At 36.8% G+C, this 27,322-nt stretch overlaps 1 long non-coding RNA gene across 1 annotated transcript in view; it reads left to right on the forward strand.

The window, feature by feature from the left end:
• Window positions 1-27,322, forward strand: part of LOC125964438 (uncharacterized) — a 337,716-nt gene that overhangs the window by 140,154 nt on the left and 170,240 nt on the right. The window contains exon 2 of the long non-coding RNA XR_007477429.1: window positions 14,581-14,657. This is a non-coding gene — a long non-coding RNA (uncharacterized LOC125964438). The remainder of the gene's footprint in view (window positions 1-14,580; window positions 14,658-27,322) is intronic.

Here is a 27,322-nt window from a genome sequence, read left to right on the forward strand (position 1 = left end):
AAGTAAAATTCTCTCCCCCAAATAACAGCATATATCCATTGTATCACATTTTTATCTTTACCTTTGCAGGTTCTCATCAAAGTCTTCTAACAGCCATTGGTGGCTGGTATCATCACCATCCATATTTTATAGATGAGGTAAAGGAGACCTAGGGAGTTTGGATGGCTTATCCCATATTCTTCTGATAACAAATGTTAGCTATCGAAAGTTACTTGGGGCCACCTATGCTATGTAACCAACTGTCGCAAAACCAGCATCAGGGTTTTCTATTCACATTTTTAATCTTTATTTTATTGGAACATCTGTGGAATATAAGGTAACAAAAGGCTCAAAATAGAACTTAGCAGAGTGAAGATGAGACTGTTCATCAGCTCTAAAGAGCGTTCGGGTGCCCCGTCTTCTTCTGCTGCTCAAGCAACCTTTCCCTGATAACTGACCAGCTCACTCTCACTTTCAAAGAGCCAGTTCTTTCCCCAGAAGAAAAAAGATCTTTCAGTATAATTTTCTACACTGACTACCTGTCTTTTTCCATATTTAGATATAATTTGTGCTGCTAAATAGGGTTGCCCCCTAGCCCTTCAGACTAAACTCTGAATTTCAAACAGACACTTTGTTTATAACTGCTGTAAGTCATCAGTTCTGAGGATAAAGAGACTGGTTATTTTAAGTACAAAAAAATTTGGTAAACAGACAAGAGAGAACTTTTCCTTCTTTACTTAATGCCCATGGATGAAACCTCAGGATGCTGCCATTTGAATTTCACTGCCATTCTGTCATAGCCTTCACCAGATGAGCTTTCTGAGCTTGTCGGTGAATGAAGATTGGCACCCCAAGGTCGTAACCACCGGGCCCACGGATGGCGGACTGCCAGCACCACTTCTGAGGTGCCCAGGGTTTGCGGGACTCGACTGCTTTCCATTCCTCCTCCTTAGTGGGTTTCCTCCTTCACCACCTCTGAGAAAGCCACAGTGTCCAAAAGAAGGAAGCGGTCCAGCATCAACAGTCAGGGGCCTCTGCAGCCTCTCACCACTTTCCCTCCACCCTACCCTCAATCTGTGAGTCAAGGATACAGAATTCAAAAAAAAAATCTTCCACTAGACCAAGTCCTGCCTATGCTTTTGGCTTTTCTACATGCTGTTACCTTTTTGGAGAAAATATTCCTTTCTTATCCCATTTCCCCCTTTTCACCCTGCTCCCAAACTTGTGTCCTTCCAAGTGGTGAACCAAAGCTATGTAGTATGTGTTAACCCATGACTTCCTCTATCACAGCATTATCTCACCTTGCTTCAGAGAAAGAAAACCACTTGCTCACATAAAATACGTGTGTACCAGTTAGCATTCTTTGTGATTTTTTATATGCATTGGATGATAGGATGATAGGTATATGGAGGTGTGTGTGTATGTGTGTGTATATATATATATCCACAAAAATGTGTATACAAATACATATGTGTGTATACACACACTATACCTGCAAATATATAAGTTCATATTCATCTTTGATTGTGTTAGGTGAACAGCTATTTTAGCCTTCCCTTCCAGAGTCTAACTTGTGGTAACATTTTTGATTCCATGACAGAATTATAACAGTCTGCGTATTTAGTTCAATGTCATTCCAGTTGTTGAGTGAATGGCACTATTCTTTTTTTTTAAATAAATTTATTTATTCATTTATTTATTTATTTATGGCTGTGTTGGGTCTTTGTTGCTGCACACAGGCTTTCTCTAGTTGCAGTGAGCAGGGGCTACTCTTCGTTGTGGTCTGCGGGCTTCTCATTGCAGTGGCTTCTCTTGTTGTGGAGCACCGGCTCCAGGCACGTGGGCTCAGTAGTTGCAGTAAGTGGGCTCTAGAGTGCAGGCTCAGTAGTTGTGGTGCACGGGCTTAGTTGCTCTGCGGCATGTGAGACCTTGCCGGACCAGGGCTCAAACCCATGTCCCCTGCATTGGCAGGCAGATTCTTAACCACTGAGCTGCCAGGGAAGTCTGAGAACGGCACTATTCTGACTTCATGCTGGTGATTTGAAGGTTTAACAATAACTCAGCTACACCAACTGTTTTATTCTGTTTATTTTGTATTACCTCAGAACTAGAAATTGGGAATTTATAAAGGCTAAGAGATAATAGAGAGGGATGTGATAACCATTTCTGGATACATGAATATGTGAATCCCTAGGATGGAGAGACTGGGTAAGATGAAGCCAGGAAGTGTGCTTAGAAAGAATGGAATAAAATTTACAGGCAAAGTCTGAATCCTTCCACCTGTTAGGAAGAGGTCAGGAATTAAAAGGCCCTTGAACGCATTTCTTCTATATAGTTCAGATGTAGCCTAAGAAAGTTGCAGTAAATCTCAGAACAAAGAATGTTATCCTAAAATAAATATTGAGGGAGAGACTGAATAAATGTATAGGTCTTAGTGGAGGTAACAATAGGAAATATTTGAGTGAACACTATATTATAGGTAATACTATTAGGCTTGGGAAGTACCAGGATGACTAAAATATTGTTCTAACCCTGAGAAAGCTCACATTCTGGTGTGGGAGAAAGAAATAAATCATCACAATCCAGACATATGACCCAAATTCTTGAAAATATTGCACAAGAGCCATTAACTTGCTTGGGAAAGTGTGTGTGACGGGAGGAGCTGGGGCAGCACCCTGAAGAAGATTTCCCTTCCTCTAGATGCCAGAATTCGATGGTTTTCTTAACCAGACTTTTTTCTTATAAATGCAATTCAGAACAGCTATTTCTGCTTCTGCCTCCAAATCCTGATTGCTACTAATTTTAAATACTTTTCCTAGAACATCATTGTTCTCTCAGCTATTATTTACATATTATTTCTCTTGGCTTCTATCCAATTTCTGTTTTCTTCTACCCATTAAAAGCAAAAGGTGATAGCTTATCAAATAATTTATTTTTGAAAACACTTGCAGAGATTTAAACCGTTCTATATACTTTTCTATCTTCATATTTATGATTTCTATTCATTTTCAGGGTGATTACATTTATCAAGTTATTGACTTATGTGTATCCTAGAGAATGTGTAATTTAATTCTCCCAACCTTATTAATGAAAACTGTTCTTGGTAATATTGTTTGATGAAGGCAGTCAAGACATACTTTTGTCAAAACATTGTTGAATTAGAAGTTCTTGTGGAACATGTGGCATACTTATCCAGGAATAACATTTATTCTGCCAGCATCTGTAAGAGGAATTTTTTTACTTTGTCCAAACACTCTGAACCCCAGTATGGAAAACATCATTGAGGTGGATTTGTATACAAAACAATAGAAAAAGATAGTTGAGGGAAAAAAACAAAACAAAACAGTAGGCTATATTATTTAAAGTTTTCTAAATAGTTAAGCATACATGAACCTTCTTTAATTGCAACTGATTTAAAGTTACATACCCTCTATGTAGTCCTAATTTTACTACTAATTCCTCCATTTAGAGTATTGATGAAATATTTAGCCAGGAGTTGCTGAGACACACACACACCCTCCCACACACATACACAGGCACACAGCTCATTGTTTCCTATAGATAGCTACGTGAAACTTGTTTCAGTGTTCCCAGATGGTCCTCTTTCTATGCCTAATGCCAGTTCTTGTGCTATGGTAATTTCCATTGAACTGACCATTTGCTTGCATATAAGTTGATATATTTGATATATTCATTGCAGAAAATTCTCTCTGACTGTAAGTGCTCAAAACACATTAATTGTATTTTGGTTTGTTTGGTGTCTTTTATTCCTATTAGCTACTAGAAGAAAAATCCATTTATGTGCAATTTAAAGAGGACTGTCTCTTTTTCAGAGCTTCTAACTAACTTTTTACAGCAGCTGTCGGAGCCATGAAGCAGGAGTGATAACAGACATGAGAGGGTATATATCATAACTGCCTTGAAAATTAGAGGAAAAAACCCTCCATGTTCTAAGTGAAAAATCTTCCCACATTACCTAGGAAATAATCAGAGGGTAAATGACTTCTACATCTGGATAATTCATGTCCATATAAATGTATATTCAACTAATTTAACTTTTTGAAAATCTAACATGACTGTAGACTTTACCCTCTCAATTTTTATTGAAATGCTCTCAATTAGATATTATCTGTCAAAAAATAATGACAATAAAAATAAAGGTTTAATACAAATCAGGCACTGTTGTAAATATTTTATATCTAAGAACATAATATAGAACCCAGATGATACCTAGTGAAGTATACTAAATGTATTGTGCTAAGTAATGTGACAAGTAATTTGATGAATTAAAAATAATATTTTAAACAAAGTTTTCATCTTTAAAACTAATATTTTTTATTATTGTCAAACAATTCTACTTTTGGGGGGTTATTATTGACTAATTAGCTTAGTTTAAATACTAAACTCTAGTTTCTAAGCTGAAATCTGTGTCAGTTCAGAGGACATGGCTATCCTTTGTGGCTAGGCTTTTCTATTCTAAAACCATGCCCATTTGTGTAACTAAGGACCCTTCTATTTAAAAAGAACAATTACTACAAGATGGAGTGCTTAAAGTGGAGTGAACTGTAGTGCTTCGTGCCTGATTGCTGCCATGTCTTAAACAAGAGATATTAAAAGAAATAAATGCCAGGTGGTCTCACGAGGACATTTTGACTTACGCTTTTGAACCTTTGGTACCCACATAACAAAACGGCTGGTGGCTTTGATGTTGTTTCAACATGAGAAAATCCACAATTTTATTGTTTGCAAATGTTAGCCTCTTCCTCAAATACCCATTTTCTCTAATTATGAAGAATTCTTCCACAGGGAAATAGTCTTTTTATAAACTGCAAATTAAAATTTAGTATGTTTTTAGGATAATACCTCTGAACAGAGCAGTGGAGAAAATTCTAAAGACTCTTTTCATTATTTTTCCCCTAAATCAAGACTTTGGCTACATAGAATTTAAAACATTTGGTTAGGAGAAAGTTAATAATAGTAATGTGTACTCATACTTTGTTCATAAAGTGCCTTTTAAGATAAATTTGTAGTTTACATTGACTAAATGTATTTATTTTCAGGGATAGACTTTCACCAAGGGTTTTGATTCCAGTTATCTGAAATACATGTATACAAAGTATAGATGGTATTTTTGTTAATTTATATTAAAATAGCCTTTATAAAATGGTTCTTAAATAATTTCTTTTAAAAGTACACATTGTAAGACAACCTACAGACTGGGAGAAAATATTTGCAAATGATGTGACCGACAAGGGATCAATTTCCAAAACATACAAACAGCTCATACAGCTCAATAGCAAAAAACAAACAACCCAATCAAAAAATAAGCAGAAGACCTAAATAGATATTCCTCTAAAGAAGACATACAGATAGCCAACGGGCACATGAAAAGATGCTCAGCATCACTGATTCTTAGGGAAATGCAAATCAAAACTACAGTGAGGTATCGCCTCACTCCAGTCAGAATACCCATCATCAAAAAGTCTACAAATAAATGCTGGAGAGGATGTGAAGAAAAAGGAACCCTCCTACACTGTTGGTGGGAATGTAAATTGGTGCAGCCACTCTGGAGAACAGTATGGAGGCTCCTTAGAAAACTAAAAATAGAACTACCATATGATCCAAGAGTCCCACTCCTGGGCATATATCCATAAAATATGAAAGCTCGAATTTGAAAAGTTACATGCACTCCAATGTTCAAAGCAACGCTATTTACAATAGGCAAGACTTGGAAGCAAACCAGATGTCCATCAACAGAAGAATGGATAAAGAAGAAGTGGTATATGTATATAATGGAATAGTACTAAGCCATAAAATATTGTCATTTGTAGCAACATGGATGGACCTAGAGATTATCTTACTAAGTGAAGTAAATCAGAGAAAGACAAATGTTATATGATACTACTTATATGTGGAAACTAAAAAATGATACAAATGAACTTATTTATAAAACAGAAACAGACTAACAGGCATAGAAAACTAATTTATGGTTACTAATGGGGGAAGAGAGGGGAATAAATGAGGAGTTTGGGATTAACAGATATACACTACTGTATATAAATAGATCAACAACAATAACCTACTGTATAGCACAGGGCACTCTATTCAATATCTTGTAATAACCTATAATGGGAAAGAATCTGAAAAAAGAACATATATATATATATATATATATATATATATATATATAAAAAACTGAATCACTTTGCTGTACACCTGCAACTAACACAACATTGTAAATCAACTACACTTCAATTTAAAAAAAAACTCATTAAAAGCACACATTGTAAATGGATAAATGGTAAGAGTTTGAAGTAAGAACAAATTGTAAATGATTTTTCTTTTTTTTTTTTGGTTAGCCTAGGTGAATAAGTATATAGCTGCTAAAACTTTAAAGAAATACAAATTTTTAAGTAAAGGACTCCTTTTCCATCATAAAAGAAGAGATGTCAAGTGATAGATAATTTGCATTTTAAGGAACTGCTTTCCTCCCCCCAAATAGATGGGTTAACATACACCAAAGAAAACGATCTACTCTGTTCCAACGAATATTTAGTATGTAGCTGAAAGTTGTTTTACTGAAATTGTTTTTAATGGGAGATTACAAATGCTACCTTTCTGATTAGGACAAGAACAGGGACTTTCAGTATCAAAGCAAGTTTTTCTAAATTGTGTTCTGCCTAGAATTAGAACAGATATATCTAGGACAGATTTATTATTCTCTCTGGAATACAAACATATGATCTAAAATTTGACATTATCTCTTTTAACTTCGCCTTCCTCTCCTAAAATACCCTCTCTCCTATGTATGACGCAGGTAGCTTCCAAATGACTGTTTATCCATAAAGATTTCGCAATGTACCATACTGTTTTACCATTAAGTATTTACACATCTCTATGCTAAACCTTGTGGTTGGGAAGCATTTTAATAATATGTATTAGTACATAGAGACATGTATTTTAATCTTTTTTGTTTTCTTATTTTTGTCTTCCTTTCCTTCCTTCCGTGTTTCTTTTTCTCTTCTTTCTTTCCTTTTTTTTTAAATTTTTTAATTGTTGACTTTTCAGTTAGCCTCCCAAGGAATTCTGTTTCTGTGAATTTATTCTGTATTTTTTTTCATTTGCTTTGCTTCTTGGTAAGTCTTTTTTTAGATACACTAACATTTTTGTTGTTTGACTTGAATTTTTCATGTTGAAAGTTGACCCAAATGTGATATATTAAAGATATAAAATTAAACTTGCATTCAGTGAAATTATATGTATGGCTATTACATTTTTTAAAATGCCATAAAACTTAATATAGCTTCATTCATTCTACAGTAGCCTTTAAAAATGCATTCTTTAATTAAAAAGAGAACATTTTAAATATGCCAATTAAAATGTTAAGCATCCTAAAATCTTAAGATGTCTAAATAATATTCAAGACAGTTTACATATTTTAAATTGCCATAACTCTTCTCAAATTAATCATGGTTTAAAAGTAGCCTTTGTACTACTTTCTCTTTCATACTTTGGTATGGAATTTTCACTACTGATAAATGTTTTACCATTTTAATTTGATTTCTCAGGTTGTCAGAATATTGCAGCCCTGAACAATATTCAGATTAGTCTCAAAAACTCTTTTCTAAGGAGGTGATGTATGAAAGTAAATGTAATTACTCAGATTTTAGATTTAATTGGTAGAAACATGTATTGGAATGAAACAGGAAAAAAAGGCAGCCATTTTATGACCACTGTGTTGCCATTCCAAACACAAGTACGTTAAATATCATTATTTCAAGTAACTATATATTCTTGTGATTTGAGTGTTAAACTTCATAAATTCTCCTATAGAAAAAAATAGTATGCCTCCGGTAATGGTTACTCACCATTTGTTGGAAAAATGCATCATGTTTCATGTACTTTAATTACTGTAGGGATTTTTACTCCTAGTAAAAAAAATCAAAATGCCTTTAGGGTTCTAATATAATCACATGTCACTCACTGTACTATAGACAGCCCAAGTGCTGACTCACTTTATTATTGTTTTTTTCAAGGTATTTTGTTTTTGTATTTTACATGTTACATGAGCATTTGCTCATCACATTACATATTTTATTATGTTTTATTAATTGCCCAATATTCTATCATCTGCTATATCAGCATTTAATCATTGTTATTGAACCATTAAAGGCTTTTGAGAAGATAATTATTTGACAAAGCGCACCCAATGGCAGAATTATCTGTGTTCACAGAAGAGATTTTTTTTATGATGGTGGTGTTTCATTCATTTAATTTATTGAGCACCTATTATGTGCCAGGTACTTTACTGGTAGCTGGCAATACAGAACTAAAAGAAAAAGATGAAACTCCCTGGCATCGTGGAGTCTACATTTTAACGAAGGAAGTGGGTAGTGAACAATATAAGCAGGTAAATCACACAGTGTGTTAAATAATGGAAAATAATAAAGAGGAAAAAATAAAGCAAGAAAGTAGGGGCAGTACAGAAATGTCAGAGATGGGATAAAAATTGTAGGCAGGGTAGCCAGTGAGGGGCCTTACTAAGGCACTAACTCTTGAGTAAAATCTTGGAAAAATGTGAGGTGCTAGTAGTGTGTATCAGGGAGGAGATCCAGGCAAGAGGAACAGAAGGCTGATCCTTCACTAGTGGTGGCTGCCCACCGAAGGTTTGTACTTATCTTTCAAGTTAAGGAGTAGGAAGCAAGAAACAAACACTCGTTGCTCTGAGAAGAAAGAAGGCCTCACTTTGCTTTAACAGAACTGTTGTTTCTGTATTCTAAATAACATTACCTTATATTTATCTAAGAATTCCAGGATTTTGAAATAAAGTATTATTCCATTCTGACGGTCAAACTTTTACTGAAAGCTTTTTCTAGATACTATGACAAATAATATTTCTTCCACATGAGTTTGCTTGGTATCCTAGAGAGTGAAGATTAACTAAAATGGTGAGGAAAAAAAAATGTGTAATAGCAACCTGGAGAGAGTTGGAATGACCTTAGATGCATTCTTAGTAGAAGCAAGAACAATCAAATCCAGTATTTACCTCAAGACTCAGATAATTCTAAAACATTTTGCTTTCTAAATAGAGGAGGCTGTCCCAATTAAGTAAATTATAATCTGTATGGGAGGACTTGATTATAGAAAAAGGTTACTTTTTTTTTTGACACTAGTAAATCCCCCAAACAAAAAATTATATTAAAATATACATTATGCTTTTTTTTTTTTTGAAGGGTGTATAGTGTCTGTCATATGTTTGGCAATTCTGATCAAACACTTGAGAAAAGATAATCTTACTTTTTGTTAATTAAGGTGACTATAAACCAAAAATAATTATGATTATGTAAGCAGCCTAATTAAAGGGCAAAAAACCCCTTAATTAACATATGTCTGATTAAGAAATATAATGGCAGATATAAGTGGCTTTAACCTCAATCACTGCTACAACCACAAAATACTTAGTTCTCAAATAAACAATCTGATGACTATACATTGACATTGTGAAATGACATATTGTTTTTGGTCGAGTATCGTTTCTGCTGATCCAGACCCTAATGCTGGACATTAACATGCTTCCACTTCTCAAGCTACAGAACTGTAATACGATGTGCATAGAAATCTCCACTCTTTTTAAGATCCAACTACCCGAAATTACTAAACAGTTCCAAAGTATTGATGTTATATAATTATATTGTATGGATGTAACGTGTTATGGCTGCCTTGTAGTAGGGCCTAGAGATCTGTGAGCTAATGTTGATCTTAAAATAAAGTGGGCCATTATTTTACTGGCAAAATAAGTTTATTTGGGAAAAGGAGAGCACTGCAATTCAGGACAAGCAACATATGGTGAACCATAGGCATGTCTGGAGAACAGAGGAGAGGGGCTTGCTTTTATAGAGGAAAAAAGGAAATTGGGGAGGGCTGTGGCAGTTCTTCATTGGCTGCATGTGGGGGAAGCTTGCTATTGCTGGGTCAGGAAATCTTTCTTCCTGCTGGGATCTGCAAGCTGGGGTGAGTGATATGCATGAGAGCTCCTCCCAGGACTTCCAAGCTCCACTTTAAATGAAATTTATTTATTTTCACAGTACATAAATATTTCCAAACTGCTACTAGATGTCTTGTATTTTATTTTCTTTGAAATTTATCTAGCGGTTTGTGTTCCTGACTTTCTCTTGCAGTGTTTCTTTTGTTTTAGTGTTAACATCATCACTTACGTGACCACAACATCATCATTTAAGTGACCATTTCAAATGATTTAACCATATTATAAGAGCAATAAAATTCAGATTTCCCATTAACAAAATAGCTTTCCCCCAAAGAAGGTGACAAGAAAGGACATATCTGTTCATGATTGTTTTTCTCCCCACTAATTTCTATTTTAAAAGAAGAGACATTTTCCCAAGGAAAGAAAATTTTCCAATAGATGATATTAATTTTAAAAGTTGACATTACAGTAACTACAGGGATCAGAAATGAAGCTGTTTTGGAAAAGCTCCTCTTTCCTCATAGACATTTCATTAAGCCATTCCATCAAGTGTGTGATAGGCTTAAAATTAGGTGAAGCAGAGATGCATCTGGTGCAGTTTTCAAATGTAGAACACTTGTATCACTAGATTTCTATTGGGATTTGTGTAACAATGCATCTTAACTCTCTCCTCTTAAATGCCATATTTCTCATTAGCATTTTCAAGGTTCTGATAACTCCTGTAGCCAAAAAAATCTGATTAACCTTCCTTAATCCAATGTTTACCAAACTTATTGGCTGAGGGAACACGTTTTCATATCAGACCAATTAACATATTCTGGGACTAGTGTTTCACAGAGCAAATACAGTTAAAATATCTTAGCAGTTGCTGCTAGAATGAAATCCATATCCAATTAACAAAGAGGTTTTCAGTTTTGTAAAACTCAGTGAACAGTTTAATACTGGCCTAGGAACCTGTTGGGCAATCTGAATTATTGATCTTTTAGAAGTGGGCAGTGGATAGTAATTGACTACTTAGAAAACAATACACTCAACATATTTTAAGATCCAGCATCTTTGGAATTTGCCAGTACCGCTTTGGAGTGGGCAACTAAAATGCATATTTCATATTTCGTGTTCTATGAAAATACGCTGAATTTAGGGAAAGAAGTGTATTGAGCAACATTTAATGGAACTGTTCTTAAATGCAAGATGGGTTAGTGTTTACACAACACATAATTTTCTGGGAGCTCCAAGGCTCTCTGAGCCTTAACTGACTTGTTCACATTCTATCACTCAGTGAACTTCCAACTCTGGAGCTCCTTGCCCTCTCGCTTGAATTAGAGAATCAAAACAATCCTGTCATTTTCTATCCCATGACTTTGCTTAGGCTTTTTCTTTTCTACAAAATGCCTCTCTCCTTTATGCCTCAATCACTACCCATCAGAATTCTCTGCTGCCTTCAAACTAACTTGCCTCCCTGTTACCTTTCCTCATCTTCTCCTTGATGGATAACTATTTGTCCAAGCCTCTGTGAGGTTATCCAAATTATTCCTTTTTTCCTATGTCTCAACAGGACTTTGCTTGCCTCTTTGTTATAACACACTCTATGAAATACTGAGAAATGTGTAATAGTCCACCAACATTGATGAGGCACTTTTAGTAGTCAGAGACCATGTTTTACCTATGATAGTGTCTTGCACAGAGTAGATACTCAAAATTGGGTGGCATGGCAACTTCAAAATTGGCCTTGATCATCTTTTTTACATTAGGAAAGTCACATGAAAACTCCGATTGAAAATCACATTCTGCGTTTCTATTTATTAGTCTTTTACTGAAATGTACAGGTTACTCCAGTGTGAACAAGGAATTTCTTTCTTTAGGACCCAGGCGTTTTGCTATATTTTATTATAGTCACTTAATTCTGCACACTTTACAGCTGGTTGAAGTTTTTTAAAAAAATTGAAAAGAGGTATGATACATACAGCTACATAGTCAAATTTTGGTCTCTTATTCCCACTGGATGTTGTTCTTCACCCATTTCTTTTCATAGTTAGAAATTGTTCTTTTTTAACTTTTTACATTTAAATAATTTCAGACTTACAAAAGAGTTTGAAAAATACTACAAAAATTCCCTTGTAATTTTCAACCAACTTCCCCAAATGTTAACATCTTACATAGCAAGGATACAATTATTAAAACCAGAAAGTTAACACTGAAACAATTCTATTACCTGCTCTATAGACCTAGTCATGTTTCTTTAGTTGTTTCACTAAGGTCCATTTTTTTGGTTTAGGATCCAATCTTCAAATCTCCTTGGTCTCCTCCAATCTGGCGTCTCCTTAGTCTTTCTTTGCGCATCATGACATCATGATCTTGATACTTACAAAGAGCATGTGTGCCAGTTATTTTGTAGGATGGCAATTTCAGGTTATCTGATGTGTAAGCAGTGATTATATCTTTGAGAAATGTATTCGCAGTCTTAGGAATATTTGTGAGGATTGTTTGGGTGGAAAACGTTTGTTTCTCCAAATGTTTTGTTGAATCATATAGCCTTATTTTCCATGTGGTAAGAGTGGCTATTTTAGAGTTTTTTAAAGAAGGCAGCAAATGTCTTATTTTTCTTCTTTGCAGGTGTTTTGTCCCGTATAATTCCTTTGAAACATTTATAATGAGTTTGTTCCTGAGCTCTGTAAGTCTCTGTTGACATGAATATGCATCTTTTATTAAAAATATTTTTAAATATGAAAGTTTTTTTTTTTTTTAAATCACACTCAGTATATGTTTTCTTTCTTAGTAATCAGTAGGTAGGTAGTACTGGACAACTCAATATACTGAGATTTCATTGGTTGAAGTGATCTACTCATTGCCCAGGCTGGAAAATCTTAGGCTTGATAGATGCACCTCTTCAGTGAATATCACAGAGAAGCCACATTTGAAATGTACTATTTTAAATTGATATTGCTAAAGATTTTTTTATGTCTGTGCCTCCTCCTTTTCTAATGTTGCTTACTCTCTGGAAAACTTTCTCACCCTGCTTTTTCGATAGCTTCTGCACTCATTTTGACCATTTCCTGCATTGATCAATTTACTCTAACCAATTGGAAGTCTGGTTTCCCTCCACACCACTTCACTGAAACTGCTCCTTTAAAGAGTGCAGATGACTTTCTAAAAGTGAAACCTGCTACCTGTGTGCATCCTTTAACAATGTTGGCTACTCTTTTCTTTCATGAAATGCTTACCTTCTCGTGATATCTTAGATACATTCTCTCTTGGTTCTCCTGCTGCTTCCCAGAATGTTTCTTCTTATTCTCATCTTCTTACTTGTGTTTACATATAGGTGTTCCATAGGTTTATTGTTTAACCATGCTCTGCATATGCTCTGGGTTATCTCAAATGCTCCCAAAGCTTTAGTTATCACCTTTATGCAGGTGACTCAATCTTTGCCTCTAATTTGGATATCCATCCTGAGCTTTAGATCAGAATTTCCCATAGATATTTCAAACTCAATTAGCTCTCAAACAAAAATCATTGATTCCTCCTTCTTATGTGTCCTACACCTATTCCTAGACTTGGGTTGAAGTTAAACCCACTCATTAGGTTCTTCCATCACACTTTGTCCTCTGCCTCCTAACCCATAGTATTCTTAATCTGGATGGCTCTCCTTCTCTCTTTCCATGTTTGTACATGCTTATTTTTCTTTTAGGTACAGTTCAAATTCTACTTCAGTGATGCCTACCACAATCAATTCAAAAATAATTTGATTCTCATGTTTATAGTTACTTTATTGTTTCATGTTTTATCATTAGTTGTAGACATGTCAGCATTGCTTTCTTCACTGGAGTATAAATACTTCAAGTGAGGTCAGTGGTCCTCATAAGCTAGCCCAGTGCCTTACTTACATACTGATTTGTTGAACTGACTTGAAGTGAATCACTCCTAGTTGTTGTTGTCATTATGGTTGTTTGTTTTATTTTGTTTAGCCAGCATGTTTTATTTTGTTAACAGCATGCTCCTCCCAGGTATGATAATGTCACACTGTAACACAGAGGCCATTGGTATTTCTTTTTCATTCATTCATCCATAATAGGGACAGGAATAATTAGAATGAAAGCAGCTGGGACTCCCTAGAAAATAATACACTCCATCTCAGTCACTCAGAGAAATATCTTGGGCAGTTACTAAATTAAAACTGTTTTTAGCAAACCCAGTGTGCTGAGGTGGGAAACACAATCACATTACTTGCAATTTACTGTTGCTCCCTTAGTGATCTACAGATCAAAAAGTATCTGTTCTGACTCCACTTCTGAAACTTAATGCTGTGTTTAATTTATCTAATTAGGACCTCTTAGCACCTCAAATAGGTACTTTAAAAAACACCACCACCACCCAGCTGTTAGCCTAGGGACAAAAGAATAAATGCAAATTTAACGCTTTTCAAAGGTGAATCTGCACATTTTGATGTCTTGACAGCATTCAATAAAAATCAAGTGTTCTTAGAGACAATATACTAATTTGTTGATTGTTTCTGGACCTCAATAAATATTGAAAATAGTTCTTAAAACTGATCATTATTTGGGTAAATATTTGTGTGGATATGCGTAAGTATAATCTTTATAACATAAACTACTTTTCAGGAGTTTGTTGCTGCTTCTGAGACAAAGAACTCTTGATGTCAAGATTTGAAGAGAGAAGAAATGAAATACAGAATATGGTAAGCGACTTGCAGATAGACTATTTCAGCCTCATCTAATCTAATGCTCCATTGTGTAGTTTTCATTTGTAAGTTGCATACATATAAATACATACTTACGGTAGTCACTGTTGCAAACAGTTGTGAAATATGACCACAGTTGAATCAAACTTTGTCCACTCTTATAAGCTTATTTTGATAAACTTGATGTAACAGACACTTGGCTATCAACCATGGTGGGAGACTTTAACTTTTCAATTTCTTGAAATTTGGTTATACTTAAGTTATTCAGATTATTCAACAGTGATATGCAACAGCTAAATAAATATTTCTTGATGCTTAAAGGGCTTTTTTATTAGTTTACAAAAGCAAGTTAGTTTTACTGAGTTTATAAGAATCTCTAGTGTTTTGGCTTGTTCTCTTTTCTTGTTGTGTTTTCTGTAATGGATAAGAGTTATTTTCTCTTCTCATCCTATTCAGAAGACCCTCTCTAGGGCTTCTCAGGGGATGAATTATAGAGCAGTAGTCTCCAAACTTTTTGGCACCAGGGACCGGTTTTGTGGAAGACAATTTTTCCATGGACCGGGGGTGGGGGGAGATGGTTTGGGGATGATTCAAGTGCATTACATTAATTGTGCACTTTATTTATATTATTATTACATTGTAATATATAATGAAATAATTATATAACTCATCATAATGCAGAATCAGTGGGAGCTCTGAGCTTGTTTTCTTGCAGCTAGATGGTCCCATCTGGGGGTGATGGGAGACAGTGACACCTGAAGTGTGTTGCTTATGTCCAGTCTACTCCATAAGATGCAACTTAATTGTCACTTGTCACTCACTGATAGGGTTTTGATATAAGTCTGCAAGCAATTGATTTGTTATGGTCTCTGTGCAGTCAAACCTCTCTGCTAATGATAATCTGTATTTGCAGCTGCTCCCCAGCACTAGCATCACTGCCCCAGCTCCACCTCAGATCATCAGGCATTAGATTCTCAGAAGGAGCCTGCAACCTAGATTCGTCGCATGTGCAGTTCACAGTAGCATTCAAGTTCCTATGAGAATCTAATGCCGCTGCTGATCTGACAGGAGGCGGAGCTCAGGCAGTAATGTGAGAGATGGGGAACGGCTGTAAATACAGATGAATCTTCCTTGCTAGCCCGCTGCTCACTTCCTGCTGTGTGGCCCGTTTCTTAACAGGCCATGGACCGGTAGCAGTCCGTGGCCCAGGGGTTGGGGTCCCCTGTTATAGAGGGTTGAAAGAACAAAGGAAAGATAAAGGAAGAGAGTTCCAGAGTCATTTTTGGAGCACAAGTAGAGACATGCTGCTGGCATTGTACTCTGTCCATCCCCACGCCATCCAGTGCCCAAGAAAATGTTGCAAGTTTATGGTGACATGGTGGCATGAACTAGATTTTTCCTGCTAGTCGATTTTCAGAAACCATTAGTAGATCCTACTTTATTTAGTTAGGGCCATTCTTTTAGACTAGAACTTCTTAAATTGGGATCAGAAAGTAAGCTTTATATAAGATTATCAGTAATCCCTCTGAAATTATATGCAGTGTATTGTGTATAGTATATTCTTTTTTCTATGGAGATGACCAATGGGTTTTATCAATTTTTAAAGGATCTTGATGACATAAAAAGTTTTTATCCAGCAGAGTTATATTAATTTAGAACAGATGTGATTAAAATAAAAAATTCGAAGGAAGTGTGGAGTTTTTCTCTATATATTTTTATTAATATTCCAGGTGGTGTTGGCTGTAAAATTTGCGCCCTTGTAACTCCTTTTTAATTATAAATGTTTTTAGAGGAATAAAAACTATTCTAGAGTTTTGTTGGTACTTTCCCTTTCGTCATTCTCTAAAATTTGAACCAAATTTGAATAGTTGTTCTTGGAAATAGGAAAAATATACAACTCCATTCATATTCCTTTTATACTCACTTTACAAACCCTTGCATAGACTTTTAGTTATTCTATGACTAAATGTATATTTTTAAAAGTCATCTATTATTTTTAGATATTCTTCTGGTATTGGACCCTGTTATATGAATATCGATCATTATCGCCTCCAGGGTTTTGTTCTGTTTTTGTTTGTTTCATTTGTTTGTTTTTGCTCACAGTTATAAGTAGGAAAACTATTTCTGACCTGGTCATAATTTTTCTTTATCTTAGCTGGAAACTCTAAAAAGTATTTTCTCTGTTTCCTGCATCGTATATCTATCCCTGCTAACGCGGACATTGCCTCCCACTTCCATTTACACTCATGAAGATATTAATTCTCTGGTATTCCAGCAGCCTATTTTATTTTCACTAAACTCTATTAACAGGTTCTCAGCCTGTGGCTATACCAAATGATAACTAATTTTATCTTTTCCAAAAGATATACAAGTTGTAGAGGAATAGTCCAGATATTTTGGTAATTTTTTTGGTGGGGGAAGGGAGAGATTATCCTGGCTTCTGATGAGCCTGAGAAGGCTTCCCATGTCAGCCCATGTCTCCATTTGATAGTGAGTGTGTTTCCCACCTAGAAGATATCTGAAGCCTATTCGCTTTAGTCATTGCACCAGAAGTGTTTTTTCTTCTCTTAGTGAATCATGTTTCCAGAAGAAAAAGTTGAAATTTGATAAGATCAACGTAGAAAGCCAAAAGTTGCTCTGAGTTATGGTGTTATTTCTCAGCCAGAGGCTTGTCTCTTCTGCCCAGCTGCAAAATTTCTCTGTACACAGGGGTCTCTTTAGTGCCAAAGGGGATAAGCAAAAGAGGATGAAAATATATCTGCTGTTGCCTGGATGACCCCAATCACACTGACTCCTTCAGCAAGTTTTCCTTAGAATCCTTGGAGGAAGCTTTGCCGAACCACCTATCCCAACATTCAGGATTTACTTTTAAGATGGTCAGTTAATATTTCTTGAATATAAACTATTGGCTAGAGTAACAGGAAACTTGAGTTTATTAAACTTATACATACTTAACTATGGTCTACAGGGTATTTTAAACTCAGCCATTTGGCTTCAGATCTACTTTCTTACCCCCCAAAATATACAGCGTGAAATGTATGAGAAGTAATTGGATATACCAGCTTTTCCAAGTCCTCAATATCTTATTTCTTCCAGATAATAGGGAAAAAAATATACAGTATTCCCATGATTAAACATACTAGACATAGCTATAAGCTTGAATTTCTAGGAAAATTAAACAAAAGTGGTAATGAGTTGGAACTTAGGCCCCTAAATACCTAAGGTAATATATATTAATGTGTGAAAACCTAACTTGAGAAAGGGACAACAAATTATGGAATATTTAAATGACTTATGAGACACCATACTATGGAAAAACAAGTAACTTTAAAAAATATATGGTAGGACTATGAATGACAGCTTTGGTGGTGAAATGGTGAACTAACTACATACAGATTGATGGGAAGTTCTGACTTGGAAAGCTTTCCGTAATGTATTTTGGGGAAAAAAGTGAAATCAATCAAGTTATAGCATAATATGTATGGTAAAACCTCTTTTCTCACAGAAAAAAAAACCTATATCAATCATGTTATAGCACATATACATATGTACAAACTATAATTTTAGTCCATTTGTTTTACAAAAACAAGACAAGTCAGCGTACATTGGTTCATGCAGTGAAACTGTCTTGAAAACACACACAGGTTAGTAGTTATATCGGGGAACAGAATGGTAAAAGAAGGAAAGCCATCTTATTTTATGCTTTTCGTACTTCTATATTACTAGATATTTTTAACCTGAAGAAAGTATTACTTTTATAATTTAAAAGTCAGGTATGATATTTACTGAACAATTGTTCAAATGTTTCTTTTGCATGGCTTGCTATTTGGTGGCATTCCATTTAGTAGTGTTAATTGGAAAGTCCCAAACAATTTTTTCAACAGAAATGAATGAAGTAAGATTGGGTTTGTGCTATGTTCTTAGATTATATAAAGCTTTATTCTGGTACGAATCTGTGTTGTATTTTTCTCTTCCTATTTCACCGTGGTTAGAGTGACTCATTTATTCTTTGACCTGCTGGTTTGGATTCCTGAGACATTACTTCCCATCAATCTGTATGTAGTTAGTTCACCATTTCACCACCAAAGCTGTCATTCATAAATTTGCCAAAGCCTGACTTGAATGTCCCTACCATGACTCTGGATCACCCCTTAGAGGAAGTGATCTCGAACCAGCACTACTTCTTATTGCTCCTCCTGGCTACAGTGTCTCATTCACCAGCCTTCATTCAGGTTAAGCTAAAAAACTCTCAGAAATTGATTTGTTTTCCATGCAAGGCAAGATTTCAACATGGTCTAAATCCCACTTATTGGTCCTATACCTACTTTCCATTGGGGACTGAGCTTAAAATAGTAACAATATTCATATATAACTTCCTTTTTGGTATAAGGAACATGCATTTTATATATATATATATATATATATATATATATATATATATATATATATATATATATATATTCCTGGAGGAGTAGATGGTAGTCATACAGTGGTTTTAAATACAGTTTACCTACTATGTTATCCTGGGAAAGTTCCTAAATACCCCATACCTTAGTTTTCTGCTTCTGTTAAAAGCAAATATATAAAAATATCCAATCCATAATATTGTTTTGAAAATTAAATGAATTATTATATGCAAAGTACTTAGAATAGCATCTGATACAGAAAAGCATGAAATAAATATAAATTAGTTTAGAGAAGAACATAAACCATGGTATTCCTTATTAATGAATATTTTAAATGAATAATTAGTAATAGTATTTATGATATATATGGATGTGCTTTGCATTGATGTCCTATTGCAAATATAAGTAAAGACATTCTGATAAATAGAAGCTGTTTATGACAGGTTACGTATTTTAGTAATAATAATAATAATGATAATGATAATAAATGTAGCTCATTGTGATTCTTCCAAATGCACTATACACATCTTAAATAGGTGACAGATTACTAAAGTGGAAAATATAGACTTAAATCTTAGTTCAATAAGTATTTTTCTAATTATAGATTTTTTAAAAAGTCATCAGCAGAAGAGAATATTAAGAGTATAAATATTGCCAGCATTGGTGAATGAGGAAGTTGAATTTGCCTTGGGAAAGACAGTGATTGCCTTAGTTTAATCCCTATTTGGATGCCAATTTATGGATAAGTAACTATACAAAAAAGGAGCCACATTACTGAGCCAGTAAAGAGAGAGAGGGAGAAAGGAGTGTGGGGGCGGGGAGGGAGGAAAGGAGAGAGGAAAGAGAAAGAATGAAAGGAAGGAAATGTAGGAAGGAGGGAGAGAGAGAGGGAAGGAAGGAAGGAAGAAAGGAAAGAAGGGAGGGAGGGAGAGAGGAAGGAGGGCAAGCAATGGAAGAAATTTGAGTATAAACAAAAGGTACTCAGAAGGTTTCCAGTTTAATACATCTCCTTTGTATATTCCACAAATTAGACTGTCAAGAACTCAGCTTCTCTCGGAACTTTAGGCTATTAGCCATTTACAACTTACTTCAAATTAATTTAATCAGATTATCAGATTAGGATTTTGCTTAGAGCCTGCCAAAATCAGCCAGCCTGAGGAAAATGGGGTTTTGATTGAAAAGTGGAACTGACAGGAAGCTTGATTTTGAAACACAGGCTGCTGCTCCAGGAGGAGGGGATGCGGGTATTCAGCGGGTGAGGAGAGCCTGGGGCAGCCAGAGGGCAGCTTGAGGGCCCTGGATGCCTGAGGGCTGATTAAGAGAGTTTACCAAGAGGTGAGAAGTTTCCCAAGACAAACAGCATACTTTGCACTTTGGCTAAGGTCCCTAGTGGCAGTACACATTCTTGATATCTGCTCTCATTACATTTAATCACAGTGATATTACTTGTGAGATTTAGAGGTACCACCTTCTCTGAGAGGACAGCTGAAGGTTATGAGTTTATACCTGCATGTCTGTTGAGTTTTATGTCCCACTGGTTTTGCTTATAAACTAAAATGTATTATATTTTAGACCTTTGCTCCAAGAGGCTAATGTAACATTAATCATGTTTTTAGCAGACTTGAGATTTTAACCCTAAATCCTCGTTAGCATTTCATATGTCATGTTTCACATGGGCCTTGTGAAGTGTAGACTAGATATATCAGAACTGAAACAGGCTTTTCGTTCCCACTTTTGAACATTTCAGGCTTCTTCTGAAGGTTATAAATTTGAAATGCAATCTGTGTCATGCTGTGGGAAATACTGTGGTGAGAGGTCTGGCCAGATGAAAGTGCAAGTCTGTTTGCCATCAATGCCTTTTTCCTGAGAGACCTACATTCCATTTCAATAAATTTGTCTCTCTTCAAGTTTTAACAAAAAGTTATTATTAGAATACATATATATGTATCACATATATATGTATATAAAGTGTTAGGATATCAAATTGTTTTTATTACCATGACTACATTGTTTTAGATGACAGAAAAATTGTACTAATGTAAACATTTAAGAAGTTAAGTTTCCATGAACCCAAAGCAGGTTCTTTCGAAAATAAAGTGGGAAAGATTGCATTCAAGTTAAAGAAACTTGTATTAATTTCCTAGCGCTGTCATGACAAAGTACGACAATCTGGGTGGCTTTAAACAACAGAAATTTATTCTCTCACAGTTCTGGAGGCTAGAAGTTCGAAATCAAGGTGTTAGCAGGACCTCTCCCTCTGAATGCTCTGTTGCAAGCTTTTCTGTTAGCTTCTGGTAGTTGCCAGAAATCTTTGGTGGTTCTTAGTTTGTAGAGGCATCACTCCAATCTACCTGCACTGCACAATGGTGTTGTCCTTGTAAATTTGATTCTTTATATGGCTGTCATCCCTCTATGTGTCTGTCATAAGTCTCCTCTCCTCTCCTTATAAGGCCACTCGTCACACTGGATTAAAGACCCCCCTTACTACAGTGTGATGATCTTAACTAATTACTTCTGCAATGACCCTATTTCAAAGTAAGTTCACATTCACAGGTACCTGGGGTTATGACCTGGACTTAGCTTTGTGGTGGACACAATTCAACCCACAAAAACTTCAAACATAGGAATAAACCAGATGACAAACATATACTTAAACCATTATAAAGGAACAAATGTTCCAAATAAGAAAATCACTTAAAATTGAGTGTTAAATTATTCATTTATCATATTATTCTCAAGTCTCTTAATGAGAGTATGAAATGACTCAAAAATGTTGTCTACTCTCCAGAATGTAGTTTCTTCCTGTATGTGAATTTGTATTTATTCTGAAACAGGAAGGATGGGGGTAGGGCACGACCTTTGAAAGAATAATATAGCCATAGTACAAGACAAAGACTGGTTAGAACCAACTGGGTCCAAAATGGCGGAAGATTCAACTTCCAGTGGACCTTGAGCCTCATTATACACTCATTGTAATACATTAGCATGCTAATGGACACACCCACCAGCGCCATGACAGTTCTGAGGACAACCCTAAAAGGTCAAAAAGTGGGCAGTGGCCCAATTCCTGGAAATCCTCGCCCCTTCCCCCAAATAATTGGAATAATCCTCCCACTTAGCCTATGAAATTACCAGCCCATAAAAATTAACCATGCCATATTTCGAGGCTCTCTGTCACCTTCTGAAATGGCCTACACTCTGTCTGTGGTGTGTGTTACTCTCTAAATAAATCCACTTTTTACCTATCACTTTTTCTCCAAATTCTTTTGTCGTGACGAAGAAAGAACTTCACATTCACCAGGAACATATTGGCGAAGGCAGCCAGGAGAATTTGGTAAGCCTCAGCCTCTCTCCTCCCTTGGGCTTGAGAGGCGCCACCTTCCCACTGTTACTCTCTCTCTTGAGAGGCATGGCCTTACTTCCAGCCGTCTCCATCTCTCTCTCGCCCTCTCTCCCTTTCTTATAGTCTGTCTCATTTTCGGACCTATTGCCACAAAAATGTGGGCACAGGACGAGCATAACACTGCCCCCTCTCCGCGGCTACCCTCATAGGCTTATTATTGGTCCACCTATGCCTAACTGTCCTTGTCTCAACTTGGCATCCTTACCTCACTCTTACTTTCCACTTTATTTCGCACCTTACTCTGCTGGAAATGGGGAAAAAGAAACCTGCCAGGCATTTTCCAGCCATGCCACTAAGTCTTCCACTTCTTACTGTTTGTTACATATGCACAGGGCACGTCAGGGAAAGTTTCTAGCCATCCTCACAGGCAGCTAGGGACCCGAACCATAGGATCTTTGCCCTCTGGGTTTGCCTTATCACCATTTAATTCACTGTTAACAGGTCCAATTGTGTAAAAATATGAAATACAGCCTTACTTAGATTTTGTGCCATGGTTACAGCGGCTGCAATCCCTTGGGGAGGCAGTTTGTGTGTATACCTCCCTTCATATTAGGAGGGGGATGGTCCTGCACCATGTGGTTGGGACTCGTGGTGGTGGGACCATTGTTCACCGCCTGCCTCCTGGTGTTGGGCTGGGCCTCTCCAGGGTCTGCCCTTACCCCATCCTGCTCTGTTAGAGTAGAGCGGGCGACTCAAGGTGGATGGGTCATACACATGGCTGCACTCCAGGGATACTTGCCTGGGCCATGACCCACATTTGCTGTGCTTGCCTCTCCGGGGTCACACAATTGGGAGCGTCCTTCCAGGGTCGCATGGCCCTCCATCCCCCTAACTACAGTCACGGTGCCTCCGCTTCAGCAGCCATATCTGCCCCTGCACCCAGCCCTACTGCCAGCTGGCCAGAGCATGTTTGGGAAGGGGGTAGGGGGAGCATGGCACTGAGAACTCAGGGGTGCCACCCACAAAAGGGAAGGGAAATGAGAGGTTTTCTTCTTTTTCACAAACCATCTCCCTTAACGGCCAGTGCCTGTTTTCTGAAACTTATCACCTTTTTAGAAAAAAAGGCTGGGATTTTGTGTTAGAACCATGAGGATGTCCAGGGGAACATATCCCAGAACACAGGGATTAATCTATAGAATCTATAGAGAAACCTTCAGGGAAGTCACTCATCCTGGCTACCATGGATGCCAGGATAGGACATGGGCCCCAGGATGCTGGGGCCAACAGAACTGCTACACAGGGGAGTAGCTGACCCCCATTTACCCTCCCTGAAAACCAAAGCCAAGGCACATTTTTGTCTGGGCTATGTATTGTACAAGACATGGACAGTCCAACCCAAAATATTCCCCCAGAAACTGAAAAACTTATAGATCCGCAGGTCTGGGATCAGGGAATCCCAGGGAAGGCAAAGTAGCTCATTTTCTTTCATAACATATAAACTTAAGGTCGATGAGGCCTGGCCAGAAAATGGGAGCCTCAACTATAATGCCATCCTACACTTAGACATCTTTTGCAAAAGGCAGGGGAAATGGACAGAAGTTCCTTATGTACAGGCTTTTATGGCCCTAAGAGAAAACCCGGAGCTATGCAAGTCCTATGTTAGGGGACCTTGCCGGCTGAGACCCATTTGGGCTACACAAAAGCCCTCTCTAGTGGCACCCCTGGAAGAACAGAAACCCCTGACAGAAGACCCAAATACTTTCGAGGGACACATTGTATTTGCAACCCACTTCATCAGCCAATCACCCCCTGACATCTGTTGGAAGCTTCAAAAGTTTGCCATGGGGCCCCACACCCCTCCTAACCTTCTTATTGACACAGCTTTCAGTGTTGTTAACGATAAAGACCAGGCTGAGGAGGAAAAGAAGGAACAGCATAGCTTCAGGAAGGAATGACAGCAAGCCAGGCTTTTGGCAGCTATCATGAGAAGACCCAACCCACTTCCTTGTCACCCCAAAAGTACTCCCAGAAGATCTCCACCAGGAAAGGGAGCCAGTTTCAGCTGTGGGAGTCCTGAACACTGGAGCAAGGAATGCTCAGGAAACAGGTCCCAGCCTTCACCCAAAACGCTATGCCAACTCGGCAAGAAGATGGGCCACTGGAAGAGGGAAAGCCCCCAGCTCTGAAGGGAGCAAGGAAATTCCCCTGTGTCAATCATGGCAGTGGCTGATTGACGGGACCCGGGACCACCCAAGGCTCCCAAGAAGACAGTCATCACACAGGAGGAACCGCAGGTGACCACTGACGTGGCAGGTAACCTTGTCCAATTTCTAGTGGACACGGGAGCCACTTACCCTGTCCTGACTTCTCACGCTGGGCCCCTTGCCCTAAAACCTGCTCTGTTGTTGGGGTCGAAGGAAAGCCAAAACTAAAACATTTCGCCACTCCTCTAACTTGCACCTGGAGAAACACTCTTATAACTCACAAGTTTCTCGTCATGCCTGAATGCCCCAGCCCATTATTGGGAAGGGATTTTCTCTCAGCCTTGGGGGCAGCTCTCACCCTCCCTGAAAACCAAAGCCAAGGCACATTTTTGGCTGGACTATGTATTGTACAAGACATGGACAGTCCAACCCAAAATATTCCCCCAGAAACTGAAAAACTTATAGATCTGCAGGTCTGGGATCAGGGAATCCCAGGGAAGGCAAAGCTTGTCACTCTTATAAAAATCACCTTAAAGGAAACTAGTAACTTCCCTTCCAGGTGCTAATACTCCATAAACCAGAGGGTCAATAAGGCCTCCAACCCCTAATCTCAAAATTCATTAAATACGGGCTTTTGATGCCATGCCAATCTCCCTGTAATATTCCAATCCTACCTAGTCTTCTCTGGGAACCCTTATTGCCACCATCCTTTTAAAATGCAAATTTCAAAGAGGGGAAAGTAATTTAGAACTTGACTTGTCAAGAATAAAAGTAAAAATCCTAAGTGTCTTTTCTGTAAACATTAGTAAAAAGTAGCCATCTAGATAGGTGACCTTGATTTGTTCCATCTGCCAGGAGCCCAGTTTGAATCCAACCCCTTATAACTGATGGGTTTTACGTTGACTTAGGGCTACAGTTTTGAAATGGGAACTTTGAGGTTTCTGTGTCTGTGTATTTGTTTGTATCTATGTGTGTTGTAGCTGTATGATATTGCCAAAATTAATTCATAAAAGAGCTCTATTGAATTGGCTTAAAGGAAATTAAGTGCTTATATAAATACAGGAATATAAATCTGGCCAGAATGAATTTCAGGTTCATGTCATCTGGGAAATATTCAAGACTAAACTAGTATCTGGTATTGAAGGTGGCTTAAGCTTGTTGGTCTGATTAATATAGACATGTCTTTAGAGTCATCAATGTTAAGTATAATACATCTATTGCAGCTAGGTTTACTAGAGGTCAAATAAGACCTCATTCTATCCATTACAAATTTGTCAACGAGAAAAGTAACTTGTTATGAAAAAAACTTTTAAGGAAAAAAGTGCAATGAGAAAAGCTTTGGGTAAACTTTTTAAAAATAATTATGTTTTAAAAATGTCTGTCTAAATTAGTCTCTCCAGATTCTGGTAACTTGAAATTCTAGAGTTGTGCTAAATTAAGTTAAATGATGAAAGTTTATTAAATAACTAGGTCATTTCCAAATAAAATAAGATACTGAAACATTAATTGCTGAACATTGGCTTCCTTTTACAGAGAAACAAAAGGTTTAGGACTATTAATAAATATGTTTGGTGTCACACTGAGATATTTTCTATAAGAAAGCACATTTAAAAAAAATTATTTGGATTTATGTTTACCAATCTACAGAGTACTGATATCAATGACAGTGCATGGTTGCTTAAGGAAAGTAGGATGTGTGTTTTCAGTAAAGAAAGTATGAGGAATGGAATTGCATTTTATAATATTAAGGGAAAAGGAAGTTGGCTGTCTCTGGATGGCTGTTTCTGGATGGAAAAATAAAGTGATGGATACAGAAAGTGATGAAAAGTTGTGGATAGGAACTGTGAGAAGAAAAAGTTTTGTGCATGGTTAATATTGACTAAGTTTAAAATGAATTTAATTGAGTAAACGAATTTTAAAAGTAAGCTGGTGCAAAACCTGAATTTGGCCTTTCTCTCTGTTAAAAGGACAAGCTTCTTAAAATGTTAAACTGCCTTTAGTAACAGGTTTTAAACTCTTTACCTTTTAAGTGATCTGTTCTGCATTTGTCTTTGAAATCTTTTATTGTCACTTTGGCTAAGTAAATAACTATTTTTTTCACAGTGACCTATGATCCTATCTGACTGTTTTAAACCCTTTTGATATTTTTTTGACAAAACTTCCTAAGTCAAATTAAATTACATGTGAAGTACTGTCAAATGAGTAATAAATCTTCTTAGGTTACATTGTATGGCAAATGTTACTAATACAGATATTCTAGAAATTATATGGAGTTCCTAAAATTCTGACATGTCATGGTAAAGTATTATCAGTCATAATTCTAGTTATTATCTTAAAATATTGTATGTCACAACAGTAACCAAGTTTCTTTATCAATTACACTGTAATCAGATGTTTAACCATGGCTTTTAAGTCTTTTGTCATTTATAGATAGTTTTGTACTCTGATGCTGTTACAAAAAGTGCTTCATCATCAAGAAAATTCATAGGAAGGCTATGGTAGCAGTTATAACAGTCCCACATCAAGATGATGGCTATGTGAGGATTCTAGCCCATACCAAATGAAAACAAGGAGCTGTCCTGCCTCTGAGGCCTCTAGATCAGGCATCCAGAGTTTTTACTCCCTGACAGGCAGTGTCCATCCCCCTATTCAACCTTGAAGCGGTTACAGAAGATGGACTGTCACCCGTCTGTTTCCCATAAAAATACG

Source organism: Orcinus orca, chromosome 5, assembly GCF_937001465.1.
Source record: "Orcinus orca chromosome 5, mOrcOrc1.1, whole genome shotgun sequence".
Taxonomy (NCBI): domain Eukaryota; kingdom Metazoa; phylum Chordata; class Mammalia; order Artiodactyla; family Delphinidae; genus Orcinus; species Orcinus orca.